At 42.5% G+C, this 21,294-nt stretch overlaps 1 long non-coding RNA gene across 1 annotated transcript in view; it reads right to left on the reverse strand.

Moving 5' to 3' along the window:
- Window positions 1–21,294, reverse strand: part of LOC115079837 — a 36,018-nt gene that overhangs the window by 556 nt on the left and 14,168 nt on the right. The window contains exon 2 of the long non-coding RNA XR_003853395.1: window positions 12,900–13,087. This is a non-coding gene — a long non-coding RNA (uncharacterized LOC115079837). The remainder of the gene's footprint in view (window positions 1–12,899; window positions 13,088–21,294) is intronic.

A 21,294-nucleotide genomic window follows, 5' to 3' on the forward strand; every position in this document is an offset into this window, starting at 1 on the left:
GCTAAAGAGAATTTTTCAGTAGTGTATTAGCCTCCAATAAGGTGAAGAGGGAGAGAAATGACACTAATAATGTTAAAATCAACCCCTAGAAAAAGCAGGCAGAGAACATATATTTACATTTTATTGAATTTATGAATCACCTAACACACAAGTGGTCTAGGTGATTTACAAAAGTAAGAAGCATAAATAAAATAGCCATAAAAGCATAAAAAAAATATAAAGTCATAATACAACATAAGACAGAGATGCAATAAAAATAAGCTTCAAATTAAGATTAAAAATAAGCAAGTCTAAATAAATAAGTTCTTAGGACTGCTCTGAAATTTTTTATACAATCATATAATTGTACATTGAGTAAAAAAGAACTTTCTCCAACTAGTTTTAAATGTTCCACATGCTAACTTCATGGAGTGCCCCCTAGTCTTTCTATTATCCGAAAGAGTAAATAACCGATTCACATCTATCCGTTCTAGACCTCTCATGATTTTAAACACCTCTATCATATCCCCCCTCAGCCGTCTAGTCTCCAAGCTGAAAAGTCCTAACCTCTTTAGTCTTTCCTCATAGGGGAGCTGTTCCATTCCCCTTATCATTTTGGTTGGCCTTCTCTGTACCTTCTCCATCACAATTATATCTTTTTTGAGATGCAGCGACCAGAATTGTACACAGTATTCAAGGTGTGGTCTCACCATGGAGCGATATAGAGGCATTATGACATTTTCCGTTTTATTCACCATTCCCTTTCTAATAATTCCCAACATTCTGTTTGCTTTTTTTGACTGCCGCAGCACACTGAACCGACGATTTCAATGTGTTATCTACTATGACGCCTAGATCTCTTTCTTGGGTAGTGGCACCTAATATGGACCTAACATTGTATAACTATAGCATGGGTTATTTTTCCCATTGAGGCAGATTTTATAAATCTGCGCACATGCGTACTTTTGTTCACGCACCAGGTGTGAACAAGAGTACGCAGGATATCAATAGATACGCGCGTAGCCATTAAAATCCAGGGTTGGCGCGCAAGGCTGCCCAAAATTGGCAGCCTGCATGCGCCGAGCCGTGCAGCCTGCCTCCGTTCCCTCCGAGGCTGCTCTGAAATCGGAAGCGGCCTCGGAGGGAACTTTCCTTTGCCCTCCCCTCACCTTCCCCTCCCTTCCCCTACCTAACCCACCCCCGGCCCTATCTAAACCTCCCCCCTACCTCTATCCCGAAAGTTACGCCTGCTTCCAGCAGGCGTAACTTTATGCGCACCAGGCCGGCTGCCTCGCTCCATGTTCCGGTCCGGGGGCTGGTCCAGGGGCCGCTGTCACTCCCCCAGAATGCCCCCGGGCCAGAATCACGCACCCGGACATGCCCCCGAAATGCTGTGTCACTCCTGACACGCCCCCAAAACGCCGTGTCACTCCCGGCACGCTCCCGGCACGCCCCTCCATGCAAGCCCCAGGACTTACGCGCGTCCCGGGGCTTGCGCACGCCGCCGAGCCTATGCAAAATAGGTTCGGTGTGTGCAGGGGGGGGTTGGGGTAGGTTTTCGGGGGGTACGCACGTATCTTACGCGTGTACCCCTTTGAAAATCTACCCCTATATGCATTACCTTTGTGATGCAGTACGACCTGGCCAGGGGCAGAAACAGCCTGTATATAGAAAAGCAGAAGCGGGCAGTACCAAACCTATCCACCAGAGGGCGCTTAGGAAAGCAACAAAGACTACACTTCCCTGGTTCCCTGAACCAGCACCTGACCCCTGGCTGGAGGGTGAGCAGGAACAGGTGGAGGAAATAGGGACTGATCCCTATGACTCAGCAGAATCCATGGAAGCTGAGGAAGAGGGCGTGCTGCCGTGGTGGAGCGGGCCACAAAAGCCCGGCTCCTCAGAGTCAGGGGAGGAGGAGATGGAGGTAAGCTGGGGAGAGGAAAGCTCCAGCTGTTCCTCTATGGAGGTGGAATAACCAGGAGGTTGGGGGTTGGTAAATCCTGTGTTTGTAAATGGATGTATGAGAAAGGTTAGAAGGGAATTGTGGTTTTAAAAGCTGTTTAACTCTGGGCTTGTTAAGGAGAACCTAAGCAGTTAGGCTTGGGGCTTGTAAGGACAACCAGGCATTATTACAGGACTGCAGCCGGTGAGGCTACAGGACCACATTAAACCCTTTTGTGATAAAGACCTTTTTCTGTGTACTGTTTGTGAGTGCCAGGACTAGGCCTGGCACTCTGACTAGAGACTTGGAGGAGTCCATAGCAGCGGTGTGCAGGAGCTGTACGAGTGGACAGACAGTGGTATATGAGCAGAGAGGGATTCCTGAGGCCCAGCAAAGCCCACACAGAGTGCTGAGCGGAGGGGCGTGATCGTGACACCTTGCATTTATCCACATTAAATTTCATCTGCCATTTTGATGCCCAATTTTCCAGTCTCACAAGGTCTTCCTGCAATTTATCACAATCTGCTTATGATTTAACTACTCTGAAAAATGTTGTATCATCTGCAAATTTGATTATCTCACTTGTATTTCTTTCCAGATCATTTATAAATGTATTGAAAAGTAAGGGTCTCCACTGCCCACTCCCTTCCACTGAGAAAATTGTTCATTTAATCCTACTCTCTGTTTCCTGTCTTTTAGCCAGTTTGCAATCCACGAAAGGACATCGCCACCTATCCCATGACTTTTTACTTTTCCTAGAAGCCTCTCATGAGGAACTTTGTTAAAAGCCTTCTGAAAATCCAAGTATACTACATCTACCGGTTCACCTTTATCCACATGTTTATTAACTCCTTCAAAAAAGTGAAGCTGATTTGTGAGGCAAGACTTGCCTTGGGTAAAGCCATGCTGACTTTGTTCCATTAAACCATGTCTTTCTATTTTTTCTGTGATTTTGATGTTTAGAACACTTTCCACTATTTTTTCTGGCACTGAAGTCAGGCTAACCGGTCTGTAGTTTCCCAGATCGCCCCTGGAGCCCTTTTTAAATATTGGGGTTACATTTGCTATCCTCCAGTCTTCAGGTACAATGGATGATTTTAATGATAGGTTACACATTTTTACTAATAGGTCTGAAATTCCATTTTTTAGTTCCTTCAGAACTCTGGGGTGTATACCATTCGGTCCAGGTGATTTACTACTCTTCAGTTTGTCAATCAGGTCTACCACATCTTCTAGGTTCATCATGATTTGATTCAGTCCATCTGAATCATTACCCATGAAAACCTTCTCCATTACGGGTACCTCCCCAACATCCTCTTCAGTAAACACCGAAGCAAAGAAATCATTTAATCTTTCCGCGATGGCCTTATCTTCTCTAAGTGCCCCTTTAACCCCTCGATCATCTAATGGTCCAATGGACTCCCTCACAGGCTTTCTGCTTCGGATATATTTTAAAAGGTTTTTACTGTGAGTTTTTGCCTCTGCGGCCAACTTCTTTTCAAATTCTCTCAGCCTGTCTTATCAATGTCTTACATTTAAGTTGCCAATGTTTATGCATTATCCTATTTTCTTCTGTTGGATCCTTCTTCCAATTTTTGAATGAAGATATTTTGGCTAAAATAGCTTCTTTCACCTCCCTTTTTAACCATGCCAGAAATCATTTTGTCTTCTTTCCAGATTGACAAACTAAAGAGTAGCAAATCACCTAGACCAGATGGTATGCATCCTAGGGTACTGAAGGAACTCAAAAATGAAATTTCTGCTCTATTAGTTAAAATTTGTAACCTATCATTAAAATTGTCTATTGTACCTGAAGACTGGAGAATTGCCATTGCAACCCAAATATTTAAAAAGGGCTCCAGGGGCAATCCAGAAAATTATAGACCAGTGAGCCTATCTTCAGTGCCAGGAAAAATAGTGGAAACTCTTCTAAATGTCAAAATCGTAGAGCATATAGAAAGACATGGTTTAATGGAACACAGTCAACATGGATTTACTCATGGGAAGTCTTGCCTAATAAATCTTGCTTCATTTTTTTGAAGGGGTTAATAAACATATGGATAAAGATGAACCAGTAGATGTAGAGTATTTGGATTTTCAGAAGGCATTTCACAAAGTCCCTCATGAGAGGCTTCTAAGAAAACTAAAAAGTCATGGGATAGGAGGCAATATCCTTTTTGGATTACAAACTGGTTAAAAGACAGGAAACAGAGATTAGGATTAAATTGTCAATTTTCTCAGTGGAAAAGAGTAAACAGTGGAGTACCTCAGGGATCTGTACTTGGGACCGGTGCTTTTCAATATATTTATAAATGATCTGGAAAGGAATACGACGAGTGAGGTTATCAAATTTGTGGATGTTACAAAATTATTCACAGTAGTTAAATCACAAGAGTATCATGATATTTTACAGGAGGACCTTGCAAGACTGGAAGATTGGGCAGATGAAATTTAATGTGTACAAGTGCATGGTGTTGCATATAGGGAAAAATTACCTTTGCTGTAGTTACACGATGTTAGGTTCCATATTAGGAGCTACCACCCAGGAAAAAGATCTAGGCATCATAGTGGATAATACTTTGAAATCGTCGGCTTAGTGTGCTGCAGCAGTCAAAAAAGCAAATAGAATGTTAGGAATTATTAGAAAGGGAATGGTTAATAAAACGGAAAATGTCATAATCCTTCTGTATCGCTCCATGGTGAAACCGCACCTTGAATACTATGTACAATTCTGGTCGCCGTATCTCAAAAAAGATATAGTTGCGATGGAGAAAGTACAGAGAAGGGCAACCAAAATGATAAAGGGAATGTAACAGCTCCCCTGTGAGGAAAGGCTGAAGATGTTGGGGCTGTTCAGCTTGGAGAAGAGACGGCTGAGGGGGGATATGATAGAGGTCTTTAAGATCATGAGAGGTCTTGAACGAGTAGATGTGAATTGGTTATTTACACTTTCAGATAATAGAAGGACAGGGGGAATTCCATGAATTTAGCAAGTAGCACATATAAGACTAATGGGAGAAAATTCTTTTTCACTCAACGCACAATTAAGCTTTGGAATTTGTTGTCAAATGATGTGGTTAATGCAGTTAGTGTAGCTGGGTTCAAAAAAGGTTTGCATACGTTCTTGCAGGAGAATTCCATTAACTGCTATTAATCAAGTTTACTTAGGTAATAGCCACAGCTATTAATTGCATTTATTTATTTATTTATACATTTTTATATACCAACATTAGATAAGAGATGTCACATCTTATTTGAAGAAAATAAGATAAGTCATAACAATGATATTGAAACATTGAGGGTTCACTTAAAGGGTATTTTTGAAAGGTATTATCTAGAGATAGAATTATCACTGAAGCAAAAAATTGAAAGAAATAATATATTAAACGGGATGAAATAAAGGAAGTAATAACTAGAGACGTGAATCGTGTGATTGATCGTCTTAACGATCGATTTCGGCTGGGGGTGGGAGGGAATCGGATCGTCGCGGTTTTGTTTTTTTAAATATCGTGTAAATCGGGGGAGGGCAGGAAAACCGGCACACTAAAACATGCCTAAAACCCACCCCGACCCTTTAAAATAAATCCCCCACCCTCCCGAACCCCCCCCAAAATGCATTAAATTACCTGGGGTCCAGAGGAAGGGTCCCGGTGTGATCTTTTACTCTCGGGCCTCCGGTGCGTTGTAGAAATGGCGCTGGCGCTACCTTTGCCCTGTCATATGACAGAGCAAAGGTAGTGCCGGTGCCATTTTGTTTTTTGTCCCCCGACGTCAGGAGCATAGGAGATTGCTCCCGGACCCCTGCTGGACCCCCAGGGACTTTTGGCCAGCTTGGGGGGGCCTCCTGACCCCCACAAGACTTGCCAAAAGTCCAGCGGGGTCCAGGCGCGACTTCCTGCACTCGAATCGTTTTGCCGTACAAAATGGTGCCGGCCATACGGCTAGGCCGGCGCCATTTTGTATGGCAAAACGACGTCAGGAGCATAGGAGATCGCTCCCGGACCCCCGCTGGACCCCCAGGGACTTTTGGCCAGCTTGGGGGGGCCTCCTGACCCCCCCCCCAAGCTGGCCAAAAGTCCCAAGCTGGCCAAAAGTCCCTGACGTAGAAATGGCGCCGGCGCTACCTTTGCCCTGTCACGGCAAAGGTAGCACCGGTTTTTTGTCCCCCGACATCAGGAGCGTAGCAGATCGCTCCCGGACCCCCGCTGGACCCCCAGGGACTTATGGCCAGCTTGGGGGGGTGTCAGGAGGCCCCGGACCCCCACTGGACTTTTGGCAAGTCTTGTGGGGGTCAGGAGACCCCCCCAAGCTGGCCAAAAGTCCCTGGGGGTCCAGCTGGGGTCCGGGAGCGATCTCCTATGCTCCTGACGTCGGGGGACAAAAAACAAAATGGCGCCGGCGCTACCTCTGCTCTGTCATATTTATTTATTTATTTATTTATTTATTTATTTATTTATAGTTTTTTTATACCGATTTTCCTGCATAAAATGCATATCAAACCGGTTTACAATGAAACAGAATAAGCAGGAAGTAAAATTCCTTAGTCTAATACATTTAAACGTCAATAATGAAATAATTTTAAACAAAGCAAAAAGCTAAATAACATTAATAAAAGTTAAATTATTAACATAAACATAAATATAATTATATTAGAAGGACCACAAAGGTTAGCACAAAGGGGAAAAACGCCTGGTGGAATCGCGCCGTTAATCGGGTCGCCGCTGGCTGGTCGATCTGACGTCGGGGGGGGGGGGGGCGGGTCTTCACATCACTGATTTTCTCTTTTAACATCTCAGTTCATTTTTACTATTTTTTTGTGTCTTTTTCTCACAAGATGTAGTTTTCTTTAAGTGCCCGATGGTAGTGGGCTGCCCCTCTGTAACAGCGCCTGGTGGAATCGCGCTGTTAATCGGCTCGCCGCTGGCTGGTCGTCATGACGTCGGGGGGGGGGCAGGTCTTCACATCACTGATTTTCTCTTTTAACATCTCATATGACAGGGCAAAGGTAGCGCCGGCACCATATCTACAACGCACCGGAGGCCCGAGAGTAAAAGATCACACCGGGACCCCCCCACTGGACCCCAGGTAATTTAAGGCATTTTGGGGGGGTTCGGGAGGGTGGGGGATTTATTTTAAATGGTCGGGGTGGGTTTTAGGGTTGTTTTAGAGTGCCGGTTTTCCCGCTCTCCCCCTTCCCCTCCCCCTTCCCCTCCCCCTTCCCCCGATTTACGATTTTTGACGATAAATCGGGGGAATTCCTATTAAATATCTCCTCTAACGATTTTTGATGATTTAAAATATATCGGACGATATTTTAAATCGTCAAAAACGATTCACATCCCTAGTAATAACGGGTACGTGCACATGAGACGGGTTGTAGCCCTTTGTGGGCGAGAGCCCAGGAGATTGTATCACTTTCTATTCTGATACTGATTCCCGATATTTTAATAACTAATTAAGTAATCCATACTGTTATTTACAGTTTCCCTCGTATAGGTAAAGATTTTCCGTCGGTATATTGATGACATCTTCTTTATTTCGACCTCGGATGTGGAGGAACTCCTGAAGTTCTATGGTAGGCCAAACCAGCGGTGGCCTTTTTGGATGTTATGGCCTCCAAGGATGTGGATCATTTTACCCTTTTTAGGAAGACTACTGATCGTAATCATTATCTGGCTTATTTTGTCATTAAATTTCAAAGCTAAGTATAGCTCTTTTGTATTTGATTCCTATTTTGAACTCACTGTACTCATTGATTACAATATTGATGAATGACTAATGATTCTAGATTGTTGCATTAAAAAAATTAAAAAAATAGATTAAATTGGACCTGTGCTGATCTGCCTTATTCTGTGGGTTTAAGGGCTTTGTATAGGTTGGTCATACATAAAAAATAAAAAATATAACAAAAAAATAACGGCTTGTGATAATGTATCTAGCAGACCTTTAGCTTGTTGATTTGATATAATGAAAAAAATGTCATTTCAGAACTTGCCCAGAAGAATATGTATTTCAAGTTTTGTGTTTTGTATTAGTCATGGGTTTATGACTTTTCTCAGAGCCTAATTTTATTTTCTGGATATTGTCATAGTATTCCTTGTCCATACAAATGTCTTTGAATCGATATGTCATGCAATTTTTAATCAACTAGTTTACCAATTTACCATTTTGCTAACTGCTGCATAAAAAGCATTTGTGTCATAGTGATGTTAGTGATGACTGGATCTTGAACCTTTGTATTTATATAATGTATATTACCCATCTTATGGGTATTAACATTTAGAGCCTCACGACAGGTACTGAGGGAGTGAGGCACAATGGGGCGGGGAAGACAAGGCGGGCGGGAGCCAGCGAGGGCGGGGGGAGTGTAGGGGGGGGGGGTAGGGGAGGGAAGAGGAGGGTGGTTAAAAAGGAAGCTCCTACTGCCGAGCTCCCCTTTGCGATCCAGACATCATGTTATTAGTTGCATTGGTATCTTCACAGACCCTTAAGTGATGGAAGTCAGAAATTAGGAGTTTCGTGCTTGTCAGACACTCCTCTGTGTGGGGTGCCTTGCAAGGAATGTTTCCATAAAACTCTTGAGCCCACTTTGACTCATAGGGGGTCATTCTCTAATGCTATTGCACGCGAAAAGGGATGTTTCACACGCGAAAAGTCCCTTTTCGCATGCGATAGCTAGCTCGGGACGGAGTCAGCCCCAGAAGAGGAGGCGACGTGGCGGCACCAGGGCCGATGCTGCGGACACATTGCTGGCATTGAGAGCATTGAGAGAACAAGTCCCTTGAAATGCTCCCCCTCTGAGACTTTCCCTGTAACGGTATCTGCTTTAAGGTTTGCAGATCTCTGTAGTCCAGCAGATGGAAACTGGAAAGTCTTTTGAAAGTTGCATATGAGCTGCCACGGAGGTGTGATCGCTGCTGACTATCGCAGAGTAGCCCCCCGCTTCGCCCCCTTGCGCCCCCCTCCTCCCCCGTTACCGCCGGATTCTCTAAGTCTGCGACCTTAGAGAATCCAGGCCATAGTCTTCTATCCTGTGAAGGTGTCTGGGAATCAAGGATGGAATTTCTGGGCCTCCAGAATTAGGATGATTTCTTAGTTCTTAAGTGGCAAAGGAATGGAGTTGTGGGCTGGAGTAAAAGGGAAGAGTGCCAGGCTTGGAAACCTGCTCCAGTGTGCTGCAAAACATGAGTCAGTAGCAGCTCATATGCAACTTTCAAAAGACTTTCCAGTTTCCATCTGCTGGACTACAGAGATCTGCACACCGTAAAGCAGATACCAATACAGGGAAAGTCTCAGAGGGGGAGCATTTCAAGGGACTTATTCTCTCAATGCTTTATTTTGTAAACCACAACAAAACAGAGAGAGTCCAGTGTAACTCCACAGGTATAAGATAAACAAATATCAAGGGGAACACAATACAAAAAAACCACAAGGCTGACAATCACAAGAAAGATAAAAATGAATTTTGAATCTGAAATTTTTGAATTTATAACCAAGGTATCAGCAAGCCAGTCCGTGTGTCTGATAACTCAGCACAGACCACCTGGTCAAATCAGTCGTTCACCTTGTTAAAATTATTTTTTAGAAAGGGTTTTTCAATGCAAATAAAAAATGTCCAAAAAGCACAACAGTCAGAAAATCTTTTTTAAAAAGCCCTAGGACTCTTTTAAAAAGATTTTCTAAAAAATTCAAAATTCTTTTTTTTTTTTTTTTTAATCTTTTTGAGATTGTCAGCCTTGTGGTTTTACAATATTTGTACCATGTTCCCTTTGATATTTGTTTAGTTTGTAAACCACGATGATCTTCATAATGAGAAGTAAATCTTTATGGATGGATATGATGTCGGCAGAGCAGGGATTTTGCACTTCAGGAAAAGCTATTGGCAGTTTTAGAATCCAAGGAGATGCAAGATAAGAAGGGATACGCTCTGCTCTGAGGTTTGGTAGAACTAGTAAAAAAAAAAAACAACCATTAGAAAAAAGTTTGAATAGTGGAGAAAACACTTTAGGATATGAATGAGAATAAGTGAGTGAATTTTGTTACAGTCAGGTTAACTGACAAAGTAAGAAACTGGTTACACAGAGTGAAAAGTAAAGCTACTGTCCCACAAAGTTATTTTACCACATATTATGAATTATTGAAAGAATAATGGGGAAAGAAATTACTCAGATTGAAAAGATTAATGTGAATGCTGGAAGACTTTGGGATAAAAAACATGGAATTATCTTCAAATGCGATGAGAGGTAGATAACTCTCTAGCAAAGCAGCCACAATGCTGATCACATAAATTAAAACCTTTGTCTGTCCTGTGATATTGAATAAAAAACTGAGTAAGAAGGTTTAAATAAAATCCACTGTAATATTTGATTGAGACAGTGACAAGCTGTGCTGTACACATTTTTCAAGAAAAAGCTGCTGAAGAAAGCTACCACCTTATGCAAAGTGACTAAATTATGATAAATTATGAAAGACAGAGAATAAGCTTGCTCAGAACTGAAAGTTAACAAAATATAACTTTGAAATAATAAGGAAAGACATTAACTGTAATCTGAAAGAAATAATTAGAGAAAATATAAGCAAGTGAATAGGGAACATAAGAAAATCCCTTTTCTTTCATTAGCATAAGGCATATTTAATCATTTTTATTTTTATTAACATGAGTACAGTTCCAAGAAGCCATCGTTCACATTTCATTCAGGGAATACTACACATATTAGGCTGCAAAAGAGCTGGTATAGGAGCAGCATTATTAGGAAGGGAATGGTTAATAGAACGGAAAATGTCATAATGCCTCTGTATCGCTCCATGGTGAGACCGCACCTTGAATACTGTGTACAATTCTGGTCGCCGCATCTCAAAAAAGATATAGTTGCAATGGAAAAAGTACAGAGAAGGGCAACCAAAATGATAAAGGGGATGGAATAGCTCCCCTATGAGGAAAGGCTGAAGAGGTTAGGGCTGTTCAGCTTGGAGATGTCTGAGGGGGGATATGATAGAGGTCTTTAAGATCATGAGAGGTCTTGAACGAGTAGATGTGACTCGGTTATTTACACTTTCGAATAATAGAAGGACTAGGGGGCATTCCATGAAGTTAGCAAGTAACACATTTAAGACTAATCGGAGAAAATTCTTTTTCACTCAACGCACAATAAAGCTCTGGAATTTGTTGCCAGAGAAGGTAGTTAGTGCAGTTAGTGTAGCTGGGTTCAAAAAAGGTTTGGATAAGTTCTTGGAGGAGAAGTCCATTAATGGCTATTAATCAAGTTTACTTAGGGAATAGCCACTGCAATTAATTGCATCAGTAGCATGGGTTCTTCTTAGTGTTTGGGTAATTGCCAGGTTCTTGTGGCCTGATTTTTGGCCTCTGTTGGAAACAGGATGCTGGGCTTGATGGACCCTTGGTCTGACCCAGCATGGCAATTTCTTATGTTCTTATGTTCTTATAAGATAGACTCTTTGATGTAATTTAAGAATAGGATAGTAGGAAGAAGATTCCAGGAAGAGAAAAAGATGATGTCGGAACTGGAGACAGGAACTTTAAACAGTGAAAGCTAGTAGCAAAAACAATAAAGTGAATTTTAAAAGACTGGCGCAATCATCAATTGGGGGATGAGTGAATAAGGCAAGCTCGTGCGTGCCAACCATATTTTAAAAAGCATCCAAATTTGCGCATAAATCTTATACTACATACATCTTAAAAGTTTCCAAAAGGGGTGGGGTAATAGCTTGGTCCGAGAATGGGCATTTTGGGGACGGGCTGATAGATATACATTGTGGGCTAGATTTTAAAAGCCCTGCACGCGTACATCCTGCCGTATTTACGTGCGCAGGGCATTCGTGCGCCGGCGTGCCTATTTTGAATAGGACGCCGGCGCGCGCAAAGCCCCGGGACACGTGTAAGTCCCAGGACTTTGTAAAAGGGGCGGGAGGGGGCGTGTCCGGGGCGTATCCGGGGTCAGGGGGCGGTCCGGGGTGGGTCCAGGGGCGTGGTGACGGTTCAGGGGCGGATCGGGAGGACGGTCCCGAGTCCCCCGGCACTGTGGCCTGTGCCGGGGGATGCTGAGGCGGCGCACGCAAGTTACGCCTGCTTCAAGCAGGCGTAACTTGCACAACAAAGGTAGGGGGGGGGATTTAGGTAGGGCTGGGGGGTGGGGTAGATAGGGGAAGGGAGGGGAAAGTGGGGGGACGCGGAAGGAAAGTTTCCTCCAAGGCCGCTCCGATTTCGGAGTGACCTCGGAGGGAACGGAGGCAGGCTGCACAGCTCGGCATGCGCAGGCTGCCGATTCTGTGCAGCCTTGTGTGCGCCGGTCCTGGATTTTATAAGATACGCGTGGCTACGCGCATATCTTATAAAATCCGGTGTACTTATTTAAGATCTACCTCAGCATGCATTGAGATCTTCTGCTGCGTAACTTTACTTTTGCTATGGATGATGTGTAAGTTAAAAAATAAAAGGATCGAGCCATTTATGACGGAGTTTAAGGGTCTGGGGTAAATGGATAGAGTGTTGGTTATCAAACCAGGGGGCTGGAGGACCTAGCTGTTAACTGGGCCATCTGATAGACGAACTGGTAAACTGGAAATGGTGTCGGCACGTGCCTCTTTTAAAATCCCTCTACTTACATGGTAGAAGCAGGATTTGCATGCCTATGCGCTCACCATGTGTGCATGGTCAGGCTATTTTATAACATGCGTGTATATACACATAGGCATGGGCTGATGCATGTACGCAAATGTCTGCCCACATGCCAGTTTGAAAGTTATTGTCAATTTGTTGAGAGAACAGATAAGGGTGCACACACTTTAGACAAAACACAGGCCTGCAGCAGACATGGACAGCAAAGCATTTATAAGTACATATAAATCAATAAATAAGAAAACATAAGAGAAAAAGAATTCTATACAAAAAGATATAAAAAAGGCAAAAAGTAGGAAGATAGAAGCTAAAAAATAGGAATAATTTTTAAAAATGTGATACCTGAAAAGGAATTCCAGTTCTCAATAGTTTTGAAGGCATTTGATGCTTGTAACTGAAATATTAATTCTTGAACTTTTGCAGAAAAAAAAACTGTAAAAGGTTGAACAAGAGAACTGCATATTTATTGATACACTTATCTGATAGAAAATCTTTAGTTGTCTTGCAAGAATCAGTTCTTGTTTCATATCCTAGGTAAAAGAGAAAAAGATACAATGTTAAATTACTTAAGCATATTGTTTATTGCATTATTGAATTGTGTTAAACTGTTTAATCTTATTTGGTTAAAAAGACTGTATGATTAATTATTTTATCCCTGCCTCCCCTTCGACCACAGGTAATATATGACGAGGTGTTTGGGACTATGATTTATTTAACAAGGAGTTTTAGTGGAAAAGAGGGCATTGTGCTGAGCTATCTGTGCAATATCCGAAGACCCAGCCTTATAAAAGTCACAAATGCAACTATACTTAAACATCAAAAGACAATACAGCGGGAAGAGGTTTTCACCACAAGGGTCACAGTATGCATTAGCATACCACCTTAGATGTCTTACCAGTAGAGATGTGCATCGTTTTTTGTGTTCGTGTCGTTCTTCGTTTTTTGGCCGCCATGGAAAATGTCGTTTTTTTTCGGTTCGGGTCTTATTTTTCGCGAAAAATCGATTTTTAGTTAGTGCGCGCTAACTCCCCATTAGTGCGCGCTAACTCCCCGTTAGCGCGCACTAACTCCCGTTAGTGCGCGCTAACAAAAAACATTAGATTTTGTTATTTTTTGTTACTTTTTGTTAGTTTTTGTCAGTGCGCGCTAACGGGAGTTAGCACGCACTAACGGGGAGTTAGTGCGCACTGACTCCCGTTAGTGCGCACTAATCGGAAAAACGAATTTTTGCAAAAAAATGGGAAAATCCTGATTTTTTTCGGGCTCCCTGAAACATGCCGAATTGGACAATTTTGTTGCAATTTTCCAATTCGGCAAAAACGAATGCACATCTCTACTTACCAGTGCTCTGCCTACTTGCCATGCTCCAGATTACCACCTTAGGGGTCTTGTCGCCACAGGCCTATCCGCCATGCCACTTACATGACACCTTAGGGTATCACTTCCACATGCCCCTGATGTTGTGTAGGAGGTGGATCCTTGGGCAGAGGTGGGGTTGATGCAACCCGTGGGCAAGGGCCTATGGGTCCCCACCGTCAGCAGGCAGAGTGGGCTGAAACTAGAGGCCACTGGAGCTTCACCTATACTATCGCACGCTCCCCTCGGGTTGAGCCCTTGGGTGCCGGGGCTGGCAGGACTTAGGCGGGCCTCAAGGTCAGGTATGAGTAGTAGATGGTTCAGCCCAGAGACAGCAGCAAGCAGGTGGTGTAGTTTTATCCCGGACAGAATGCGGAATAGGAACTCAAGCACCAAGGAACGAGAAGTAGCTGAGGGTTCCTGAGCAAAGGAAGGCTGAAGCCTTAATAGTCCATGTCCAGAGGATAGGGACAGAGGCATCACTGTCGAGCTTGAATAGGAACTGGTGGCAATAGGAAGGTGTAGCAAGCAACGTGAAACTCTGGACTCAAGAAAGTCTGTAGCATAGTCGTTCATAGCAATGGTCAAGGCACGGAGAAGGCAGGCAAGGTCAGACGTAGCAATGGTCAAGGCACGGAGTGAATCAAACACGAGACGAACAGCAGACCAGGAACCAGGAACTAGGAGAAGCAGGAACATGAATAGGATAAGCACAAAAGCAACGAGCACTCAGAACCTGGATCAAGAAACCTGAGGAGACCTGTTGCAAAGGCAATGCTTCAGTGCAAAGCCTCGGTATTTATGCGCTGAAGGATCTGATGTCAGCATCCAGGTCCACGGCCAGGTTCCCGCTGCGACCCCTTTAAATATTCACAGCTAAGTTCATGCCTAGGGAGGGGCATGGTGCTGCTGGCCATGTCTCTCCATGAACCCTGCGGACAGGCCTGCCAGAGGGAAGTATCCTGGCTGGAAGTCCTGGGAAGTGGAGTAGGGCCAGAGGCGCTGGCGGGAGCCCGAGGTTGGGGCCGGCGGCCCATTGCAGCCAGCGATGGAGAGCTAGAACTTGGAATCTGCTTGAAGCAATGAGAAGAATCTTGCTACTGTTATCCCTACCTGCCTTGCCCCAGATATACCATCTTAGGGGTTTTGCTGCTACTACTCTGCCTACCTGATTTCCCCCTCATATACCACCTTGGAGTAAAACTTTTAATATGCCTAACTGACATGCCTATTATGTACTGGCATCGGAGTTTGGGTTCCTCCATTGGATTTCTGCTAATGGAATCTCTATCTAGATCTCCCACCCTGTTTGTTTCATGGTTATACTGGAGATATTTTATCACCAGAAAAAATATTGAAAAAAGAAAACAAAATTACAAGATTTACTATTTTCTCCTCCAACTCCACCTCATTTCTGGTTCTTTGTTTTGTTGTTCACTCTAGAATCCCAATCTTTTTTTTCCGCATTGTTTCTTTGTTATACTGTAGTGTTTTGTCCCCAGAAAAAAAATTTTGAAAAAATATAGAAGTTTCTCCTCTTACAACATTTCTTTTCTGGTTCTCTACCTTACTACGTTCTCTACCTTACTATGTTGTTATACCTCTCTAGGATATCAGCCTAGTTCTTCCATCCTTCTTTCTTGGTTATACTGGGATGTGTTCCAGAAAAACCCGCAGTCAAAAGGAAGACATGCGGGCATAAAAGAAAAGATACACAGGAGAAACTTTTAACATTTTCTGAATGTGGTAAAGTTTTCAGAAGTAAGGGATAACTAATGTAACGCTAGAAAATAAACAAGGGAAAAGATTGTGTTCAGCTACAAAATATAGGAAAAGCTTTCTTAATAAAGCAAACCTCACAAAGTACCATTTCAATTTTTGATTGTGAAAAAATTTCAATCAGAAAACAATTTATAAGAAAACCAAAGTTCCACCCAGCAGCAAGATCAATTTTGAAATAGGGAATGTATTAAATCTTATGTTACAAAAGCGATGCAGACGAAAGATCATTCTATTACATGAATTCTGACAAGTAACAAGAGCTTCTACAAGTAGACATACATCCCCCATGTCACTCTGCCTTGTTACTGTAAAGAAATATCTGTAAGGATCCCTTTGCAAGATATAAACTTTTGGTTTCTATATATTATATTTTGCCTTTCTACGCTTTCAGATAGAATCCATTTCATAGAGACAGGCAATTAATGTCTTCCCCTTACAGATGTATCCTATATGATAGGACACAATGGATGTGGTGCGATACTAGCACACATATATGAAGCAGGGGAAAAGTGTGTGAAGGCAGGCAATGCTGTTTCAAAGTGAAGAGAACTGTACTTGTGCAAGTCTTTGAAATGTGCTACAAACAATTAATTTATAAGGCTTGTTGTAGAATTACAGTCCTTCAACACAGTCATGTTTTGAGATAGGTCTGCATCGGGAGGTACTCACACAATGAATCTCCTATCTATACAGAAAAATTAATTAAAATATCAGTAACATAAACAGCAGGAAAAACAGAAAATTCAGCAATGAGAAATTGTACATACTGGTATGAAAAATCCTTAAAGAGCCAAACATAAAGGTCCTGTTAAGGTAAAAACATAAATTCAATTGTCAATGCATAAAGTGTATGTAAGTAATGGCTCTGGAGTCAAGGAAGTGTGAACTAAATGAAGAGGATTTCTCAATGGTGGGGACTAAAGCGGAAGAATTGTATCCAATTAAGAAATATATACTAAAGCTCAAGCAACATTTACAGTGACCAATACTGACAGAGAACTTTGAAAGTGAAACTGGAATGACTGTAGGCCATTCTGGTGTTTGAGGTTTAGTAGGGGAGACTGCCACTTCCTAATCGGCTATAAATATCAACATTTTTAGTTCTCGCACTGAAGAAATCCTCTTTGTTTAGATCACACTACCTTGTCTGCGTAGTCTTTGCTCATTGATGACTTGATGCATGTATTGACAATTGAGTTTATGTTCTCACTTTAACAGGACCTTTATCTGTGGCTTTATACGACTCTTAAAAATTTCCATACCAGTACGTTTGTTTACAGCACATGCGAATGTCCATTGCTTAGTCTTATAAAAGCACAGGAATGTCCTACAGTCGCTCTGATTTCACTTTCAAATTTGTTGTCCATTAAATTAAATTAAATTAAATTAATATTTTTTTGGTGAGATTGAGCTTGAGTTTATTAGAAATGGCTTGCTTCTGTATCTCTGCAAGGCACTTGCTTATCTTGCACAGTTATATTTCTGTAAGATCCTGGAGACATAAAATGAGAATAGGCCTGAAGGTGGTAGAGTAGATTACAAACTGGCTGACTGATGGGAGACATGAGGTAATGGTAAATGGATCCTACTCTGAAGAGAAAACAGTATTGTGGAGTGTCATAAAGATGAGTTTTGGGTCCGGCACTGTTCAATATCTTTGTGAGCAACATTGCAGAAGGAATAGAAGGCAAAGTTTGTCTATTTGAAGGTGATACTAAGATCTGCAACAGAGTGGCAAGAAGTCCATAAACTGCTATTAATCAAGTTGACTTAGGGAATAGCCACTGCTTATTTCTGGCATTAGTAGCATGGGATTTATTTGATGTTTGGGTACTTGGCAGGTAGTTGTATCATGGATTGTCCAATGTTGAAAAGAGGATGCTGAGATGGATGGACCCTCAATTTGGCCCAATATGGTAATTTATTTTGTTCTTAACTTAATGGAGTGGCAGTTACTACCCTTAACTAAAGGCATGGGGATTACAACCCTTAATCAATTAGCGTTCATGAATTTGATGCAACTGCAACATTGCTCTATGCTTCAATGGTGGGGGAAACAGGAGAGTTGGATTCAGATGACAGTTAATGATGGGCACCGACTTTTCTGGCCTTAGGGAAAAAGCAAAGAACTGCTACTATGGCCAAGTCTTAAAGGAAAGCATGTTCAAGCAGCATTGCCTGAATTGTCAAGAAAGCTGCTCACTCTATAACAATATTGTTAGCAGTAATTGTGTTGTTGGTTTGACAGATGCTTGGTTTTGATTATAAATATCACTGCCCTTAACATAAGGCTTGGGGGTAACAGGCATGGAGTGGCAGCTACTATCCTTAACAGAAATATGGGGGTAATTTTCTTGGAGTGGCAGTTACTACCATAAGAAACTTGCTGGGCAGACTGGATGGACCATTTAGTCTTTTTCTGCAGTCATTACAGTGTTTCTATGTTACTATGACTTGAATGTCATTGATGTAGACAAAATATTGGAGCCAAAATTTCCTAATTATTTCAATTAGTGACCTAAGATAGACATTGAAAAAGGCTGGGGAGAGGACTGATCTTTATGAAAAAGCAGAGTTTTGAAAGAGGAAGTGGAATCACTCACAATGATTTGTTGTGTTCTTCCTTTCAGGAACAACTGTAGCTCCTTGCTTTGGATAAGACAACCAAATCGGGTGCAGCGGTCACACTCAGTCCCAGGACTGCATCCCAGTTCATGGTCACCGCCAGTCCTTTCAACTCCGGGGCATGGATTTTTCGAGTAGAGCTGGAGAAGGAGGAAGCATCTCCAGGGTCCAATGTGTAAAATAGGGAGAAATCTCTTTTTCTCACTCTATTTTTCTCTCATGGTGAACTTATATTTTAGGGGTGTGCATTAGTTTAACAATTTGCAAAATGCAATGAATAAGGGCTAATTTATTTCATTTAGAGGGCCCCAAAACAAATTGAGGGGCCCCATGAAATAAAAGAATTGTATTTATTTAATTTGGTTAAAACTTCCAAACTCTGACCTAGACCGAGTCTCAGGCCTCGGTACCAGGCCTCTGGCTTGAGTCTCACTGTCAGGCCTGTGCCTGGGAAGAGGCCCAGATGTTAGGACTCAGCCTCTGGGCTGGGCCCTGGCATCAGGCCAGGGCTAGTTTCTGGCCTTGCTGAGGCCCGGGCGTCTGGACCTAGCCTCTAGACCGGGCCCTGATATTGGGCATGGGCCCGGGCTCTGGTCTAGGCCAAGGCACAGGAATCACTATCTGACCAAGCCCTTAGCATCAGGCTTAGGCCTTGGCATCGAGCCTAGGTTGAAGCATTAGTACCAGACCTCCAACCCTCTGCCTTGCGTAGAGCCTAAGCCAAGGTCGTGGTGACCTACCGCAGCCTTGGCCTACACAAGGCCAAACCTTCGGCCTGTGCCTAGGCCTCCTGAGCCGATCTCCACCAGACTGGGTAAGTGGGAACTGGAGGAGATCCTGGCCCCAACATTTTTCTGAGTGGGAGGGATGGTTGTTGGGGACAGGAGGTCTTGGGAGGCCTCATTTCATTTATTTTCATATGTTGGTTTTTTTAAATGAAACAATATAAACATTAAACAAAACAAAATTTGTGGGGGGACAAACCTTGTGAAAATAAAATAAAACATGAAACAAATGTTTCACCTCTGCACACCCTTATTATATTTGCAGCCTTCTCTATGCAATCTCTATGTCGAGACCCAAAAAGATGCACTGGACACTTCAGTGGACTGTTCCAAATCAAATTTTACTTAACATAAACTTCAAAGTTAATCAGTTTGCCTTCTTCAATTAATCTCCCACAAAATCCAAATGCAAGCTAAGCCTCAATTCTCCTCTGTGTCAGTGTCCTTCAGGGTGGCAGGCTCTAGAAAAGATCTTTCCTTCCATGTGTTTGGAAGCCAAGTTCCTAGAAGCATATCGGGATCTCCTGGTTTCCTTTGATGTTTTTGATTTTTATTATTTATTTCCAGTACTTAACATTCTGCTTAAACCATCACAGAGTTAACTGGCAGGAAGGGTGGACAGAAATTCCTCCCAATAAAATGGAAAAAAATCTCCAAATCTCAGACTGCTGGCAAAGAGCCTTCTTTCCTTCCCTGTGCTATAAGATGAGAGTCACAGATCCTCTTTATTCTGCCCTCCTCCAGGCAAGGAGAAAAATCCTTCCAAAGGCAGGAACAGGAGTCCACAATGCTCCCACACTTGAGGCAAACCCGGCCTGACTGGTTGGGTACTGGGCCGAGCATGAGTTTCTCCCCCTTCCTTCCAAGTATCAGGCTGTGGGGCCTGAAGTTCGGAGACATACCAAAGGTTTGTCTCCCTCTCAGAAAACAAATGGCACACACACTACGCTCTCTCCTTCAGTTCAGCAGGTGAAAAATATCACCCTCAGCAAGCCTTAGAGGAAGTACTGAATTGGAATGGTCTATTTACCTCTTCACTTCCTACTGAAAGCCTGAACTAGTGACATCTAGTGGAGACCTAGGGACTCTCTATGCCATTTTAAGGCTGGGCCCTTGATGCCTGACAACCTTGTATATTAGGATATCATGGTCAATGGTGTCAAAAGTGGCAGAAAAGTCAAGTAGAATTAGGATGAAGGGTTTTCCTGCTTCAGAGGTCCTGAGGATTTCATTCAGAACTGTTTTTGTGTAGTTTCCCTTCCTGAAACTTGTTTGGAATTTTTTGTCCTTCCTCCAATAGGGTCTGGAGCCAATGGAAAGCTACCTTTTTTTTTTTTAATGATTTTGGCCAAGAATAAAGTGTTTGATAAAGGCCTGAAGTTGTCGAAAATCTTGGATTCTCTGGGGTCTACTCTGGCTACTGTCAAAGTTTATGGTCAATTCAAATTCCAGTTTCTCCCCGACAACTCTATGCATGGTCTGACTCCTCCTCCTCACTGCCTTTCTGCCTTCTCCATTAGGGATGTGCAACCAGTTTGGCTGGGGAAGGGGGAGAGGTTGTTTCTTTCATTTTCAATGCATTTTTTGCCAAATCTCCTTTTTTTCCCCCTTTGGGATTTTTGATCACTTGTTTTACCAAACTGTGTGCACACAATTTGCTGAAATAAATGACCCCAAAATTTTTTCAGATTTTTCAGGATGGGTTGGGTTTCAATTTTTTCCTTTCATAACAAACCATAAATGCACTCCTTCTTTGCATTTTACCCATTTGTTCCAAAGCAAAGCACACCCTTATCGTCCATCAGTCTGTCCCTACTTGTTCTCGTCACTTCAAATCTTAAACTGTGCTCTGCAGCCCTGCCACAAAACGGTCTTTCATTCTGTACTTTTTCTTTAATTTATCCCTTTTTCTGGGACAATTTGCCATCATAGGTCTAGGATTTCACTTCACTTTCTGTTTTTTTCTTTCAGAACTTAGAACTCCTTCATTACACCTAATCCCTCAATTTGTCACTCTGCCCCGCTTTCCACTTAGTTTTTAATCCCATTTTAAACTTCTTTGGTAATTCTTGGTAAGAAACTCTGAATAGTAATAAAAAAAAAAAGAACCAATCAATCAATTTCAGGTTTGCCAGCCTTACATATGATGTTATCTAAATATTGTGGCTCACCCTGTTGTTGTTGTGCTA

The sequence above is a fragment of the Rhinatrema bivittatum genome, chromosome 1 (assembly GCF_901001135.1).
Source record: "Rhinatrema bivittatum chromosome 1, aRhiBiv1.1, whole genome shotgun sequence".
Classification (NCBI taxonomy): Eukaryota; Metazoa; Chordata; class Amphibia; order Gymnophiona; family Rhinatrematidae; genus Rhinatrema; species Rhinatrema bivittatum.